Source organism: Notamacropus eugenii, chromosome 6, assembly GCF_028372415.1.
Source record: "Notamacropus eugenii isolate mMacEug1 chromosome 6, mMacEug1.pri_v2, whole genome shotgun sequence".
In the NCBI taxonomy this organism is placed as follows: Eukaryota; Metazoa; Chordata; class Mammalia; order Diprotodontia; family Macropodidae; genus Notamacropus; species Notamacropus eugenii.
Genome location: NC_092877.1, coordinates 226,281,389 through 226,300,128, shown reverse-complemented (window position 1 = coordinate 226,300,128; position 18,740 = coordinate 226,281,389). Strand labels below are relative to the sequence as shown.

The following is an 18,740-nucleotide window of genomic DNA, read 5'->3' as shown; positions in this document are numbered from 1 at the left end:
AGACAAAATGTGGCAAAGCTGAAGGAGAGGTCCAGGCAAAGTTCTGAGAAATTGAATCAGGGAATGCTTAGTAGAGGAAGTGGCCCCGAAGTTGGACCTTGAAGGAAGAGAGAAAGCTCAAAGTGGATCAGTTGGGGAAGGAAGAAGACACCAAGCAGGCCTGGGCAGGTAGCAGGAACAAATGTTTAGTGATGGGTGAATATAGAATGAGTCAAGGACTATTTCAGGGAGCACTAGGAACTGTAATATGATGCAAGGCAGAGTGAATGTCATGCAGATTTTGAGTGGTGTTTGGGGGAATGGCACACAACAAAATGATTATTGGATATGGCCAAACATAATACTGTGTGGTATGGGCAATTTTTGGTCAGGGATAGAGTTGCATGTGGTCTCCTGTCCTCTCACAAGGTGCAGCAAGGAGGGTGGTAGCCCTGAGTTTTTTCCCAATTACAGTTCAGAGTTGCTGGGGGCTCAGCACCCATGTTGCTGGTGGGCTGATGGAGTCAAGGAACATGGACTGGTAATTCTCTAAAGATTAACCAAGAAAGACTATGATAATTACAGAACAGGGTGTGTAATGCTGAAGTCTTGGGGAAAGTGGGGTTGGAATTCTGATAACTGCCAAATCAGCAGGCACCCAAAAGAGTTTCAACAACTGGTTCTCACTAGATCTGAGGGTGGTGAAGTCTTATGTTTAAGCATTGTGTGATAGGAACCTGGCCTGAGATAACGGTAAACAACTTCTTTGGCTACAGAGGATTATAGTAGGCACAGCTGTTGTTCAGTCGAGTTTGATTCTTTGTACTCCCCTTTGGACTTTTCTTGGCAGAGATACTAGAGCTGTTTGCCATTTCCTTCTCCAGCTCATTTTATAGATCAGAAAACTGAGGCCAACAGAGTTAAGTGACTTGCCCAGGGTCACACAGCTAATCAGTTTCTGAAGCCAGATTTGAACTCAGGTCTTCCTGATTCCAGCCCTGGCACTCTATCCACTGTCCACCTAGCTGTCCATGGTAAGTACAAAGGAAGATTCAAAGTGTCAAGGTAAGGTATCTAACTTCATAAAGTTTATGGCTTAATAGAAAGATAGAAAATATTTGCAAATAATTTTGCAGTAAATTTTTTGTTCATGTAGATGTAAAACCTCTATTTGAGGGTGTAGGTATTACAAGGTATGATGCAAAGTGAGAGCAATATCTCTCAGGAGTTCTTGGAACTAACACACCAAACCCTACCCTTTAGCTTGCTCCTTGATTGGTTACCTTATTAATTAGACATATATGGTAATTACCTCATTTGTTGTTGTTGAGTTGTGTCTGACTCTCTGTGACTCCATCTGGAGTTTTGTTGGCAAAAATATTGGAGTAGGATTTTCGGGGGGTGGAGCCAAGATGGTGGAGTAGAAAGATGCACATACTCTAGCTCTTATCCCACAGCCCATAAAATACCTGTAAAAAAGTAGTAGAGGCAGCAGCAGATGGGGCTCCCAAAGCAGGCAGTAGCCCACATCCATTGTTGAAGGTCTCATGTTAAATCCCCTGAGGGAACTGAGCCCTGTGTGGCAGCCCTGCCCACTCCTGAGTAGCTGATTTTAATCTCACACTGAATAGTGGCCCTGCCCCTGCCTAAAGCCCCTGAGGGACTGGAGCAGCTCATCTGAATCTCAGCCCCCAGTGCTGGGTTGGCGGAACTGGAGGCAAGGTGGTTGTGGAGAGGAAACTCAGGAGTCAGGTAACTGGCTGGGAAAATGGTCAAAAAAGGGGAAAAAAATGAAACCATAGAAGGTCACTTTCTTGGGGAACGGGTGCCTCCCCTCATCCTTTTGGATAAGGAAAAATAGGGCATACTGTCAAAGGAAGTCAAGGCCTCTGCCTCCACGGCCTACAAAGGGAACTTAAACTGGGCTCAGACAATAGAAGACCTGAAAAAACACATGAGCAGCTCACTAAAGGACAACCAAAAAAATGCTGAGGAAAATAACAGCTTTAAAAAGAGACTAACTCAATTGGAAAAAGAGGTCCAAAAAGCCAATGAGGAGAAGGAGGGTTTAAAAAGCAGAATTAGCCAGATGGAAAAGGAGGTTCAAAAGCTCACTGAAGAGAATAGTTCTTTAAAAATTAGAATGGAACAGATGGAGGCTAATGACTTTATGAGAAACCAAGAAATCACAAAACAAAACCAAAAGAATGAAAAAATAAAAGACAATGTGAAATATCTCATTGGAAAAACAACTGACCTGGAAAATAGATCCAGGAGAGACAATTTAAAAATTATGGGACTACCTGAAAGCCATGATCAAAAAAAAGAGCCTAGACATCATCTTTCATGAAATTGTCAAGGAAAACTGCCCTGAGATTCTAGAACCAGAGGGCAAAATAAATATTGAAAACATCCACCTATCAGCTCCTGAAAGAGATCCAAACAGAGAAAGTCCTAGGAACATCATGGCCAAATTCCAGAGTTCCCTGGTCAGGGAGAAAATATTGCAAGCAACTAGAAAGAAACAATTCAAGTATTGTGGAAATACAATCAGGATAACACAAGATCTAGCAGCTTCTACATTAAGGGATATAAGGGCGTAGAATATGATATTCCAGAAGTCAAAGGAACTAGGACTAAAACCAAGAATCACCTACCCAGGAAAACTGAGTATAATACTTCAGGGGAAAAATTGGTCTTTCAATGAAATAGAGGACTTTCAAGCATTCTTGATGAAAAGACCAGAGCTGAAAAGAAAATTTGACCTTCAAACACAAGAATCAAGAGAAGCATGCAAAGGTAAACAGCAAAGAGAAGTCATAAGGGACTCACTAAAGTTGAACTGTTTACATTCCTACATGGAAAGACAGTATTTGTAACTCTTGAAACTTTTCAGTATCTGGGTAGTGGGTGGGATTACACACACACACACACACATATACACAGACAGAGAGCACAGAGTGAATTGAATAGGATGGGATCATATCTTAAAAAAAAGGAAATTAAGGGGTGAGAGAGATGTATTGGGAGGAGAAAGGAAGAAATGGAATGGGGCAAATTATCTCTCATAAAAGAGGCAAGTAAAAGACTTTTCAGTGGACGGAAAAAGAGGGGAGGTGAGAGAAAAAACATGAAGCTTACTCTCATCACATTCGACTAAAGGAAGGAATAAAATGCACACTCATTTTGGTATGAAAACCTATCTTACATTACAGGAAAGTGAGGGAGAAGGGGATAAGCAGGGTGGGGGGGATGAGGGAAGGGAGGGCAGTGGGAAGAGGGAGCAATTTGAAGTCAACACTCTTGGGGAGAGGCAGGATCAAAAGAGAGAATAGAAGCAATGGGGGGCAGGATAGGATGGAGGGAAATATAGTTAGTCTTACACAACATGACTAATATGGAAGTCATTTGCAAAACTACACAGATATGGCCTATATTGAATTGCCTGCCTTCCCAAAGGGAATGGGTAGGGAGGGAGGGATGGGGAGAAGTTGGAAGTCAAAGTTTTAGGAACAACTGTTGAGTACTGTTCTTGCTACTAGGAAATAAAAAATGCAGACAATGGGGTATAGAAAGTTATCTGGCCCTGCAGGACAAAAGAGAAGATGGGGACAAGGAGGGATGATAGAAGAGAGAGCAGATCAGTGATAGGGGTAATTAGAATGCTGGTGTTTTGGGGTAGGGGTAGGGGACAAATGGGGAGAAAATTTGGAACCCAAAATTTTGTGAAAATGAATGTTAAAAGTTAAATAAATAAATTAAAATTAAAATAAATAAATAAATAAAAATAAAACAAAAGCTTAGATGTTACCTTCCATGAAATTATCAAGGAAAACTGCCCTGATAGTCTAGAACCAGAGAGCAAAATAAATATTGAAAGAATCCACCTATCACCTCCTGAAAGAGACCCCAAAAGAGAAACTTCTAGGAATATTGTGGCCAAATTTCAGAGTTCCCAGATCAAGGAGAAAATATTGCAAGCAGCTAGAAAGAAACAATTTGAGTACTGTGGAAATATAATCAGGATAACACAGGATCTGGCAGCTTCAATATTAAGGGATCAAAGGGCTTGGAATGGGATATTTCAGCTGTCAAAGGAACTGGGATTGAAACCAAGAATCACCTACCCAGCAAATCTGAGTATAATACTTCAAGGAAATAAATGGTCATTCAATGATGTAGAGGACTTTCAATCATTCATATTGAGGAAAAGAGCAGATTTGTATAGAAAATTTGACTTCCCAAGACAAGAATCAAGAGAAGCATGAAAAGGTAAACAGGAAAGAAAAATCATAGAAGACTCTCTAAAGCTGAACTGTTTACATTACTACATAGAAAGAAAATATTTGTAACTCTTGAATCTCTTCTCAGTATTTGGGTAGATGGAGAGATTGTACATACACACACACACACACACACACACATATATAGATAGAGAGTACAGGGTCTGTTGAATCAGAAGAAATGATATCCACACAAAAAAATAAAATAAAATAAAAATTAAGGGGTAAAGGAGGAAAATTCTGGGAAGAGAAAGGGAGAAATGGAACAGGGCAGGCTATAACTCATAAAAGAGACAAGAGAAATCTTATTCAATGGAGGAGCAAAGGGAGAAGGGGAGACAGGAAAAATGAAGCTACTCTCTCCACATGTGGCTGAAGGAGGGAATAACATGCTCACTAAATTTGATATGAAAATCTATCTTACACTACAGGAAAGTAGGGGAGGAGGCAACAAGTGGAGTGGGGGGACTGATAGAAGGGAGGGCAAATGGGAGAAGGGAGTCACTAGAAATAAACACTTTTGAGAAGGGACAAGGTCAATTGTGGGAGAAAAAATAAGGGGGGATAGAGCAGGACAGAGGGCAATATAATTAGTATTACACAACATGATTATTATGGAAGTCTTTTGCAAAACAACACATATTTAGACTATATTGAATTGCTTGCCTTCTCAGTGGGGCTGGGGACAGGGGGAGGGAGAGAAGTTGGAATTCAAAGTATTAGCAATGAATGTTGAGAATTTTTATTGCATATAATTGGGAAATAAGAAATACAGGGAATGGGGTACAGAAATTTAACTTGCCCTGCAAGAAAAGAGAGAAGATGTGAATAAGGGAGGGGGTCTGTGTGATAGAAGGGAGGGTACACTGAGGAAAGGAGTAATCAGAATGCAATGGAGTGATGGGACATGTTACAAAGTAAGGTAAAAGCAATTAGTATTAAAAGAATTGACTGAATTAATTATTGAGAATAAATCAATGACATCTTTAGTTTGGGGAAAAGAATTTTAGTCTAAATTTCCTAGAGGAAGGTAACCTCAGGTAAAATCTGGCATTGATGGAAAAGTTAAGGTTTTAATGGTAAATTTGATTTTATGATTGCTACTTAATCAGGAACTAGAACATGTACAGAAAGGCATGTAAGCCACTTAAGACTTGCCTCAAAAGATGTTCCTTAGCCAAAGTGAAATTATAATCATATTTGAAACCTGGGTATTGGAACTTGCCATTTTTAGATGCTATGGGACTATTAAATGACTGTTCTTCTGAGTCTACCTCCAGGTATGGATAGCAAGAAAGGTGGTCTGAACCTCCAATCCATGATGCCAGTAAGCCTGTGAGATGCTGGTAGGAACTGCAAAAGGTGATTTCATGGGAAGGGTGGGAGAGTGGCTGTTCAGCCTGGGCTGAGGTAGGATTCTCCTGACTCAGTTTCCCCACTGATGCCTGGTGGACTTTAAGCCTGACTGAATGCAAGTGGACAATCTAATCCTGCCCGGAACTGACATGAAGTTGGGGAGATATTGTATCCCTGCAATGTCCCTACTCTTGGTGGCAATTTCCTATAGTCAAAAGGTTTGTAAGCTTAATACCAGATCAATTAAATTGTAGATTGCTGGTAGGTGAACATCCAAGGTTAAGTCTAAAATTAAGCTATTAGGCATAGGACTTAGACCAATAACAATGAGTTAGGGTCCTTTAATTCTTAGTAATACTGTGGAGACAATTAGGTCAAGAGCTTGTGAAGTTAGCATACATAAATATAATTTGTGTCTCAGTTGGTTAATGTTTAAAAAAAATTCTTTTGTGGTTCATATTGTAAATGCTTTAAAAAGAAGTATCACCTGACCAAACGTTTGAATTGTTTTATCTGTTATAAACTGTGTTAAAAATGAAAAATTAAATTAAAAAAATATTGGAGTGGTTTACCATTTACTCCAGCTCATTTTACAAATGAGGAAACTGAGGCAAGTAGAGTTAAGTGATTTGCCCAGGGTGGCACAGCTAGTAAGTTTCTGAGGTCAGATTTGAACTCAGGTCTTTCTGACTCCATGACTAGCACTCTATCCTCTTTGCCATCTAGCTTCCCTAGTAACATAATAGAATACAAAAAATACAAAATCATTCTTGATAATTAAATAACTAGGTTTGAGTCCCGTGAACTCAGGAAAACCTTTTTTTACGTAAGATTTCTCTCCTCTCTCTTCCTCAGTTTCCTAAACTGTAAAATGGGAACAATAATAGTACCAACCTCGTGGGCTTGTTCTGAGGATCAAATGAGAAATATTTGCAAAGCACTTAGCATAGTGCCTAGCACATAATAAGTCAGCCCTTAAAACAAGCTTGTTCCCTTTCTCTTCCCCTCTCTGTCTCAAACCTTGGTCCAGGCTTAAGCAAAAATCAGTATTACTGGACACATAATTGTTTAAGAGTAGCAAGTCATAAAAAGGAAGAGATACATATTCCAAGGGGCCAGCTTGTGCTTTGTGAAAGCAGAGGACAGAAGTTATCAACTCAAATTCTTTCACTTCAAGTGGTTAGGAATTTCGACTCCTTCAGAACACTGAACTCACAGTCCACTGAATCCATTCTCTCAGGATGACAAAGTCTCTCAGGAATTCTCTACAAAATGTATTCTCTGCAGAATAAAGTATTTGTGGTTGTAGTATTTTATGTAGGTTGGACTGGTTTCCCTGGAAAGGAGCAGGGAGATTGTTCTCCAGATCAACGTTGGTTTGATTTCCTTTTCAGAAAAGATAAAAGGTCCAGTCTATGGGGAATTGGCATTGAAAGTTTTATCACAGGTCTTCAGGCCTTGACTCACGTGACTGCTGATGTGATGAAGGCAGGTAGAGGAGACTAGCTGCTTTTTGTTTTTTTTCTGAACTACTATCTTTTTAGGCTTAGAAATTGTATACTTTTTGTCTTTTAATTATACCTTTCTTTATTATTTGTAAAGTCATTTTATTTTATTTTGTGGTCCATGACTATCTACCTCATCACATTCAAACCCCTATCCTCCACTGGCCTGAGTTAGGCTGGGTCCAGAAGAGAATTAATTCAATTGTCTCTGGATTCTCTCACATTTTAAATTAACTGTCCAAGTCCTCCACAGACTTGTCCTTTCCGGGCAGCTTACTGTATAGTCTATCACAAATTCTTTCTTCATGTCAAATATTCAAATCTGAGGAATGAAATTCTCTTTATTTCTCTCTTCCTGACTCACACAGAATCTTCTTTTTTTGTTTGTTTATTTTATTTTATTTTATTTTTTTAATTATTTTTTAATGTTTAACAATCACTGCCATGCAATTGAGATTTTATCCCCCCCACACCTACCCCCCACTACCCTACTCCCTCCCCACGACTGCACACAGTTCTGTATAGGTTCTACATATACTTTCCTATTGAGTACATTTTCACTATAGTCATGCTATGTAGTCGGAATAAAATAAATGGAAGAAATCATATAACAAATCAAAACATGATACACAAACACATACACATACACAAACATGATCTGCTACATTTTGTGAGTGACTTCCATATTTCTTTCTCTGAGTGTGGAAGGCATTTTGCCTTGAGAACCACCTTTGGGACTTTTTTTTTTTATAAGAAGTTCTTGCGTTATTACGAAATTCCAAGTCTACCAGAAAAAACTCTCACACACTGTGGTTGTTGCTGTGCACAAAGTTCTCCTGGTTCTGCTCCTTTCACTCAGCATCAGGTTATATAAGTCCTTCCAGGCCTCTCTGAAGTCTTCTTGTTCATCATTTCTTATGGCACAATAGTACTCCATTACATTCATATACCATAATTTATTCAGCCATTCCCCAATTGATGGACATCCCCTTGACTTCCAGTTTTTGGCAACTACAAAGAGTGCTGCTATAAATATTTTTGTACATGTGGGACCCTTTCCCATTTTTATGATCTCTTGGGGATACAGTCCTAGTAGCGATATTGCTGGGTCAAAGGGTATGCACATTTTTGTAGCCCTTTGGGCATAGTTCCAAATTGCTCTCCAGAATGGTTGGATGCGCTCGCAGCTCCACCAACAATGAATTAGTGTTCCAACTCTCCCACATCCTCTCCAGCATTTATCATTTTCTTGTTCTGTCATGTTTGCCAATCTTATAGGTGTGATGTGGTACCTCAGAGTTGTTTTGATTTGCATCTCTCTAACCAATAGTGATTTAGAGCATTTTTTCATATGATTATAGATAGCTTTAATTTCTTCCTCTGAAAATTGCCTGTTCATATCCTTTGACCATTTATCAATTGGGGAATGACTTGTATGATTATACATTTGGGTCAGTTCTCTATATATTCTAGAAATGAGGCCTTTATCCCCGAGCTTAGCTGTAAAAATTCTTTCCCAATTTACTACATCCCTCCGGATTTTGGTTGGATTGGGTTTGGTTGTGCAAAAACTTCTCAGTTTAATGTAATCAAAGTTATCCATTTTGCATTTCATAATGCTTTCTATCTCTCCTTTAGTAAAAAATTCTTCCCTTCTCCATAGATCTGATAAATACACTATTCCTTGCTTCTCCAGTTTATTCATGGTATCAATCTTTATACCTAAGTCATGTACCCATTTGGACTTTATTCTTGTGTACGGTGTCAGGTATGGGTCTATGCCTAATTTCCACCACACTGTTATCCACACACAGAATCTTCTTAAAGATAACAGTTAACTGTCTGGGTCCAAGATTCTATTTTCTCTTTTAAAGGTATGGTAACAATATTCATTCTATGAGAAGGCTATCTATCTCTATGAGATGGATTCTATTTGTAATCCAAAAGAACAAGTGCTTTAATAGAAAACTGAGAAAAATTCTATATGAAGTTTGAGACAGAAACATTCATTACTAATTTGGGAGGAGAGACTCAGGGGAGGCTTTTCAGAAGAGGTTGTAACTGAATTGAGTTTTAAGGTAGGGAAAGACTTCAACCCAAGTTTCTCTGAATTTTTCATATGTGTTATTTTTTATACTCAATAGTATTCTATTAGATTTTTATACCACAATTTATTCAGCCATTCCCCAATTAATTGTTACACATTTTGTTTCTAGTTCTTTGCCACACTAAAAATTGCTTCATATAAATATTTTTGTACATTTCCCATTGTCTTTGAGGGTAAATGACTTCAATGGTATTGTTGAGTCAAGGTATATGTATGATTTTATGATCTGGGGAGGAATGATTTCAATGTAGACAACTTTTAAAAAGACTTTTGACCATAGAAGGGGGATAAGATGGGATATTTGTTGTATAGAACAGAAGAGTTAAAAGAAAGTTTGGTTGTTATTTTCTTGACTGCTGAGAACTAAATATGTTTGTAGGAAAAAGAGAAGAATCCAAGGGAGGAGAAACTGAAGATTCATGAAGAAAAGGGGATTATTGATGGAACAAGATCCTAGAAGACATGGGAGAGGATGGGATACAGAAATAAACAGAGGGACTAACTCAGGGGTGGCCCTCTAGGTCCTCAAGTGCAGCCCTTCGACTGAATGTCTTGAGGACCTAGAGGGCCACATGTGGCCTCAAGGCCCCAGGTTTCCCCACCCCTGAACTAGCTTTAATAAAGAGTTGAGATATCACTCACTATGAGAAAAGAGAGAAGAGAATGGATGACAATGTTGGAAAGTTTTGAGGAGGGAAGTTGAGGGAGCTCTTGTCAGTCTCAATTTTCTCAGTAAAGTAGGAGGTTGGGTGTCCAGATAGAGCTGCTAGAGACTTAGTGGAAAGAGCACTGGTTTGGGAGTCAGAGGACCCAGAATAAAATATCAACTCTTATGCTTATTAACTGTGTAACCTTGGGGAAGTCACTTAACTTCCTGGTCTCTGTTTTCTCATCTATAAAATGAACCCTACACATAAAACTTATATGTCCCAAGGAAACTTATTAAAGGATATTCCTTATAGACAATTGGAGATAAGAGCAGGATACTATGAGTCTCCCAATCTATGTCCAGATTGGAATGATGGTGTGGCAGGACCCCATATTTGGCTCACCTGTTGGCTCCATAGATGCAAGTCCCAGTCTTGATATGTGTCAGACATGCTGTCTTCTTTTCCTGGGTTCCAGGATGGTTGTTGGTAGAATAAAGTATCATTTGATATCCTTGTTTCCAAATCTACTCTTTGGGATCTTTGAGCACAATAAGTTGAGGAGGCGGGGAGGGTGCAGAGCAGCTGGCAGTATGGGAGTATAATATTCCTTGTATAACAGTGACTCCCTTGCTCCCCCCACCCCCAATTCCTGAGAGTCATATATGTTACATATTACTTATCTCACAAGGTTCTCTGATACCCTTAATGGGGTTTGGGTCTCTACCAGTTGCTCAAGTCTCCACCAATTATATTTACTAAACTTTCTACTAAGAATCCTCAGATAAACTCCAGAAAAATACTCTATGCTGCAAATGTGCTGGTTAAATTCAATAATTTCCATGACAAAACAATAAATTCTTCAAATGACCAGAAAAAGAACATCAAATATAAAGGAAAACAAATTGAAATAGCATAAACCTACCGTATTTATCTAGATAGAACACTGGGTAGAGCACTGGGCCTGGAATCAGGAAGACCTGAGTTCAAATCCATTCTTAGATACATACTAGCTATGTGACCCTGGACAAGTTTCTTCACCTCTGTTTGCCTCACTTTGTTCAGCTGTGAAATGGGGATAAAAACAGCACCTACCTCATAGAATTGTTATGAGGATCCAATGAAATAATATTTGTAAAACACTTAGAACTGTTCCTGGAACATGGCTGGCACTATATAAATGCTTATTCCTTTCACCTTTCCATCAGGAGAGAACGGAATATGTTCTAAAGAGCAAATGAGCTCTGGCTGTAACCAAAGGTGAAATACCCTGTAAATCTGAGTCTAACCGTTAAAGAAAAAGAAAAAAGATGAATACTCAATTAAAAAGAGGCATTTGTAGCATTCTTAGGAGGGGAAAAAACCCCAGACCTGAACAAAAGATTTCTCCAAACACCTCAGATAATAGTTATACAACTTTTGTTGTTTAGTTATTTTTCAATCATGTCTGATTCTTCACGACCTTTTTTGGGGTTTCCTTGGCAAAGATACTGGATCTGCTTGCCATTTGCTTCTCCAGCTCATTTTATATAATGAGGAAACTGAGGCCAGTAGGGTTAAATGACTTGCCCAGGATCACACAACTAGTAAGTATCTGAGGTCAAATTTGAGCTCAGGTCTTCCTGATTCCAGCCCTGGCACTCTATCCACTATGCCACCTAGCTGTCCATGGTAGGTACAGGCGAAGAATCAAAATGTCACTCAGACAAGCTACCTGACCTCATCAAGCTTACAAATTAGCAGAAAGATAAGAAACATTTGCAAATAATTTTGCAGCAAACTTTTCATTGATGTAGATGTAAAAACCCTATTTGAGGTTGTAGGTGTGTATTGCAGGGTATGATGCAAGGTGAGAGCAATATCTCACAGGAGATCTTGGAACTAACACACCAAACTCTACCCTTTAGCTTGCTCCTTGACTGGTTACCTTATTAATTAGATATTGTTGAGTCTAAGTGCCAGGCATTGTGCTAAGTGCTGGGGATAAAAATAATATATATGTATATGCATATACACATATATGTGTATACGCACACACACACACACATAAACACACAATCCATGTCCTCAAGGATCTTATATTCTAATAAAGGGGAGACTACAGACAAAAAGGAACTAAAAAGTGAGTTGAAACAAATGTCCTGGGCCAGGGTGAGGACATGGTTTTAAAGTTGGGAAATGAGGGCCAGAGCAGAAAGGAAAGTGAAGAGTGGTCACTCTGAGCCCCTCCACATGAAAGAAGTCCCCAAAGAACTCATCAGTGAGAGAATGGGCCTAAATACATTAAATTTAACCTCTACTAAATGGCTGCTATGTGCAGGTTACTATGCTGATTCCTAGGAAGGAAAAGAATTCTTTTTTTTAAGACAGGCCTGCCATCAAGGCGCTTTCAATTTGGAACCCTGCTGAGTGTAGAAATTCTTGCCATTTACAACCATTTAGCACGTTGTTCAAAACCTTGCTATTACCGATCATTATGTATGATATTAATATTTCTGAAAGTTTTATTGTTTGCCACAATAAACTCTCTCCATGTATGTAAGTTGTGACTACAACATAGTTAAAAGTGATTCCACCAATCACACGCATAAAAATCAGTCTTGTAAGGTCTTTGTAGTATGCTGCTCACCTAGTACGGTCATTTGATCCCAATTTTTTTTAAAAAAGTAGAGGGGATATTTCCCACACAAGATGCATTCTAACACAAGACCTTGGACCTTTTAATGAAGGTCAGGGATTACAGCAGGGGTACAATGGAAAGAGCACTGACTTTGGAGTCAGAGGACCTGGATTTCATGTCTCATCACTGATATTTACTACCTGTATGACCTCAGGCAAGTTCCCTCCCTGGGCATCAACTTGGGCATCTGTAAAAAGACAGAATTAAACTAAATGTTGTCTGAAGTTCCTTCAGCACCAAAATTGTGATCCTAATAACCTGCTGAGATCTTATCCTTCTGAGAAAGTAAGAAAGGTAAATTAAAAATAAAATAAAGGTGAAGTCGATCTATATCTATCTCTATCTCTATCTCTATCTCCCTTTAAATTTAAAAAAAAGCAGGAAAGTAAAGTTCCTGATACGAACTAGACTTCCTGTAAAGGGATACATTTTGACAATGATAAGTGTCTGTTTTATAGCATCTGGGGAACAAGCAAACACTGTGTCCAGCTTTTGCAAGGCAGATTTAGACTGTTTTGTCTTCAAGATCTGCTCAATAATGAGACGCTAAGCTCCTTTTAGCCTGGGGATAAACCACATACACACATTCAGGTATGTGGTGGTAAATATTTAACAAATGATTTTTGGAAGGAAAAATATACCCACAATAAACTTTTGAGTTTAATGTGCATTATAACATTTTCTCCATTACTTTCTCAAATCTAGTTTAAATTACAATCAACAAGACATTAAACGAAGCCCTGATTTGTAAGTTTGTAAATTTCTGGAGTATAAAATGTTCACACTGAAAATTTAACAGTTGACTCTCCCCAGAGCTGTATGAGCACCCTTATGCTGGCATATTTATATATGTTTTTAATTCCAGTTCTATTCAGGAAAACCTGCAAGTATGTACATTGCAAGCTTAGTAAGGATGATATGTGGCTTCCTTCTGCCCATCTGAGTCACTCAAACAGTACTTGTTTACCACCCATGTGGTACATTACCTGGACCTTTGTAGTCATGTGCTAATATATGAAGCAACGTGCCTAGATCAAGGGTGGAGAACCTGTGGCTTTAAGGCCACATGTGGCCTACTAAATCCTTAAGTGCGACCTTTTGGCTGAATTCAAATTTTACAAAAATTTAAGGCCATGTGTGGCTTTAAGATTTCCCAGCCCTGGCCTAGATGGAAGTGGTGAAATGTGACTGTCCTATCTTTGCCCTTTTATACTCTCTTTGGAGATACTCATCTCACTTCTTGATCTTTGCTTTGGGCTTTTCACCCCTTTTTGTAGGCCATTTCCGTTCTGACAGCTTCTTAGAATTTGTCACACTTATATACAACATACATGACCTAGATCATTGCAGAACCTCTTTAAAAAAATAAGTTTATACTGATGTCTTTTAAAATCTCATTCTAAGTATACTTCTCCATCCAAACAACAATACATGACTACCCCCACGGACTTGAAATCTCCCTTGTAACAAAAAAAGACAGTTAAGCAAAACCAACTTGTAGTGAACAAACCTCTCCATACATATATATATATATATAGTTATCCCTTCTATATCTCAGGGTTTAAGGGTGGAGTGTCACTGAGATCTGGAAAATTGTATGAAATTTTTTGACTTTCCCTTCATACCAGAGAAGAAGTCTAAATTTTTTCTTTTTCTTTTATAGGATGTTTACAGTACCTTTTCATAAAATTTGGGTTAAGTATTTGGTCAGAGGCTCTGTATTGTCTCCTGGTCTTCACATGTCACCTGGGGCTTCTGCAAAACTCCCCCTAAATTCCTTATGCCAACCTAAGATTTGTTGAAATGGTGATGGGGAAAGTTGTGATGTGGGAGGATAACTGTAATACTTTACCACTCTTCAGATACTCCCTCCCTTCCTTCACTCTCTCCAAAACTTCTTAATTTTGGCCCCTTTTACAAAGTTCAGGAGTATGGTCAGTCAAACAAAAGCTCTACAGATATGATTCCCTTAATGGTATACATTTCTTTTAATGTGAGTGGGAAATGTCTCTCAAATTGGGATTGTGATAGCCTCTGACACAGAAAAGCTTTCTTAAGCTTCAGGATTAAAATACAGTGTTTATTAAGTGTAAACTTTCCCTGTAGGGCTGCTTCCTCACCTGGAACTTGAACTAGATGGTTGGGTCCCATTAGATGGCAAATACTTCAAGTTCAAGGACGTATCCTGTTGGTACTCAGTCCTAAAACTGTAACTCACAATTGGCTCAAAGGCATTTCCTAAGAAGGCATAGTGAGTATAGTATATAATGCAAAACATTCCCTCATAAACTTGGGGTGCCCTCTCTCACAAACATACACAGCATCTGTGGGAAGAATGAGTACAAATTTTCAGTGCAATGGCACTGACACAAATATCTGGTCAATGCTGAACATAAGCCTCCAATACTTCAGCGTCTCAATGTCTATTTTCTCCTCAAGTTCCTTACATTAATTTCTGAAGTTGCTCTCCTGAGCTTCCTAAGTATATTTCTCTGCTGATGAAAATTTCCATAGGCTAAGGATAATGCTCCCTTGGATTCATGATCAGCTCTCTTCTCTGCTTTCTTCCCTGAGTCGCTGCTTCTCTATGTCCATGTCTGTCTGTAGACTGTGTATTTCAGTTGGGTTTCAGACTCTCTCAAGTGTACAAATTCTCCAACTTTTGAATGGAGTTTATCTTATTGGGTGAGCAACTCTGTTGCTAGATACTATAGCCAATGAGAGTGAGGAGGAGTGAGAGATATTCCTACCTCCTTTGCTCTCTTCTGCTCTAAGTGAACAAAGTTGCTCTTACCTTCAGAATCACCTTAACTAACACTCCACTCACCTCAATTGTCCAACTGTTCTAGGTCTTTTAAGGGACACCTAGGGGGTCTGACCAAGATTTTCTTCAGCCATTGGTTAGGGTCCCCTTATAATTCAATCAGGGAACTTGCTCACATTTCTGTAAAGAGGTCACAAAGTCAGGTCACATCTTTATAATTAATTTAACATCTCATTATCTGACCTGTATTTCTCTGGTTCCATTTTAGGTTTTGGGAATGGGGGTGTGGTCATAGACCAATTCCCTTCCATAAGCAAGTATTTTTAGGAATACTAAGGCTGCTACCGTCATTGACTACTGTGTCTTGTGTACCTAACCTATTCCACTGGTCTACCCCTCCATTTCTTAGCCAGTACCAAGTGGTTCTGATGACTGCTGCTTTAAAATACAATTTGAGATCTGGTAGGGGTAGGCCACCTTCCCCAGCATTTCTTTTCTTTCCTAATATTCTGGATACATTCTTCTTCCAGAGGAATTTTGATATTATTATTATTTCTAACTCTGTAAAATAATTTTTAGTTGTTTGATTGGTATGGCACTGAATAAGTAAATTAATTTAGGTAGAATTATCATATTTATTATATTACCTCAGCCTACAACGAGCAGCTGATGTTTTTTTAATTATTTAGATCTGACTTTATTTCTGTGAAAAGTGTTTCATAATTGTGTTCATATAGACCCTGGGTTTATTTTAACAGGTAGACTCCCAAATATTTTATAATGTCTACAGTAACTTTAAATGGAATTTCTCTTTCTATCTGTTGCTTTTGGGCTCTGTTAGTAATACATAGAAATGCAGATGATTTATGTGTGTTTATTTTGTAACCTGTGAATTTGCCAAAGTTGTTTATTATTTCAAGTAGTTTTTTTACTTTATTCTCTAAGATTCTCTAAGTATATCATCATATTGTCTGTGAAGAGTGATAACTTAGCTTCTTATTTGTCTATTCTAATTCCTTCAATTTCTTTTTCTTCTCATTGGTAAAGCTAACATTTCTAGTGTCATATTGAATAACAGTGGTGATAATGAACATCTTTGTTTCACCCCTGATCTTACTGGAAATACATCTAGTTTATCCCCATTACATATAATACTTACTGATGGTTTTAGGTAGATAATACTTATTATTTTTGTTTTTTGTTTTTTTTTTATTTAAAGCAAGAAGGTAGGGTTTATAATTTCAAACAGATGTAATCTACTTCTTACTAAAAGAACACTATTTGCTAGTGGAATAATTCTTATTTGCAGGGCCCACATGGAGAGGGTGTAGTCATTCTGTACTCCTCCCAGATGGGCAGGAAGTAAAGACCAGAAAACTAGGAGTTACTAAATGAAGCTGAGATCTGATGGCAATATTCAGTGGTTGACTCAGATCTTGGAAGCAGAAGTCAGGTAGAGTTGGAAGCATCAGGTGACTGTCATCCGGACTCTGGGCAGCACTAGCCAGAACTTCAAAGTGGGGCGTGGGGTGGAAGGGATAATCTTTGTGAGAAGCAGCATTGGCCAAGGCACAGGCTCTTCAGTTGCAGTTGAAGCTGAGTATACTAGACATTTCCTTGTCAGTCAACTCAAAATCAAACACTTGAAAGTTCTTGGCAATCTGTAATGCATTGATTGACTTAGGGATCACAACCACTTTTCTCTGGATATGGAATCTGATCAGAACCTGCGTGAAGGAATATTTCATATACCTTGAATAAAGTAAGTTCACTCTGTCCTTTTGGTGACCTCTCAAGGAATATAACATGCGCGAGTTGGCCATGTATTAATGTTCCGGGAACTAGCCACTCCTGGAACACATAGATAATACTTGGAGGATCTGGCTAGTCCTCCCAGTATATGATTAATTAACTTATATCTTGTGGCCCCCGTATGGTATCTCCTTGATGGACAAAACCTGTATTCCCATGGCCATGTGCCTGACCATCTTGGAACAGTGTGCGGAGCCGTTGGCAAAAAGCCATCTTTGTCTAGGTCCCTATAAAATCCCCTTGTTTAGTGTTAAGTCCTCGGAATCTCACCCATGGAGAGGACGCTCTGCCTGGGACCCTTTGCTCCCAATTCGGACCCTGAACACTGTATCCCGGGATTCCCCAGCTGATGAAATTCCGGTGTTGGTGCTCCCCGAATTGGTGATGTTTTCTTGATCTTTTTCTGCTATGCTGATTATTATACTTACTATTCTGTGTTTATTGTGTATTATCTGTTGTATTGGATGTTATTATAGACAGTCTATTCCTTGCATTGTATAATTAAACTACCTTCATTTTTAAAGCAGTGTGGGAGTGTTATTTACAGGAACGAATCCGAACCCCTAAAAATCACAAAACACTGCGCTACAGTTTTTTGGCGCTTTGCTGCAATGGCTTGGATCCTTGGGTCATTCAAGAGAGAAGGATCCTCTGGCTTGGCCCATGACCAATCTGGAGAACCAAGGGGACTGTAGGCAGTCACCACAATGCCCTTGGACTGGCAATATTCAATAAACTTCTCCTGGGTGAGATAGGGGTGGCACTCGATCTGGTTAACTGCCAGCTTGTACTTCAGCCCTGGTTTGGTCAAGAACTTCTCAGTTTTTTCATGATTAAAGTAGAGATTCCAATGGCTTTTACCAGTCCTGCATCCACCAACTCTTCCATGGCCATCCATGTATCCAAAAAACTTGTATTACTGGGAATTATTGCCTTTGTCATCCAGTGGGAACAAATCCTTTCCAGCCTTAAATCCTGTAGGCCAATGAATAAGGTAGAGATCCAAGTAATTCAGCTTCAGGTCACTCAGAGTTTTTTGGCAGGCTGACTTGACCAAGCTTTTCTCATGGTATGTGCACCAAAGCTTGCTGACAATGAAGAGGTCTTCTCGTTTGACAACATTCGCTTTGATTTTCTCTTGGATGACCTCACCTACTTCATTCTCATTCTGGTAGACATGGGCACAGTCAATGTGGCAGTATCCATTATCAATTGCAGCCTTCATGGCATCAGCCACTTTGTCTGGAGGGGACTTCCAAGTTCCCAGGCCCAGGATGGGCATCTTCGCCTGGTTCCTCAGCACAAGGAAGGTAGCCATGATGCCCTGGTCTTGCAGGAGATGGTCACTACCACACACGTAAGCTCTGGCCCTCACAACCCGACCCATACTACTTATTATTTTAAGAGAAGTTCCATTTATTTCTATGCTCTCCAGTGTTTTCAATAAGAATGGGTATTGTATTTTGTCAAAAGCTTTTTCTGTATCTGTTGAGATAAACATATGGTTTCTGTTAGTTTTGTTGTTGATATGATCAATAATGCTGATAGTTTTACTAATATTGAACTAGACCTGAATTCCTGGCATAAATCCTACCTGATCATAATGT

At 39.0% G+C, this 18,740-nt stretch overlaps 1 pseudogene; it reads right to left on the bottom strand.

The window, feature by feature from the left end:
* LOC140512271 (aldo-keto reductase family 1 member B1-like) overlaps positions 1 to 18,451 on the bottom strand; it is a 79,189-nt pseudogene extending 60,738 nt beyond the window's left edge.
* Positions 18,452 to 18,740: the final 289 nt, after the last annotated feature.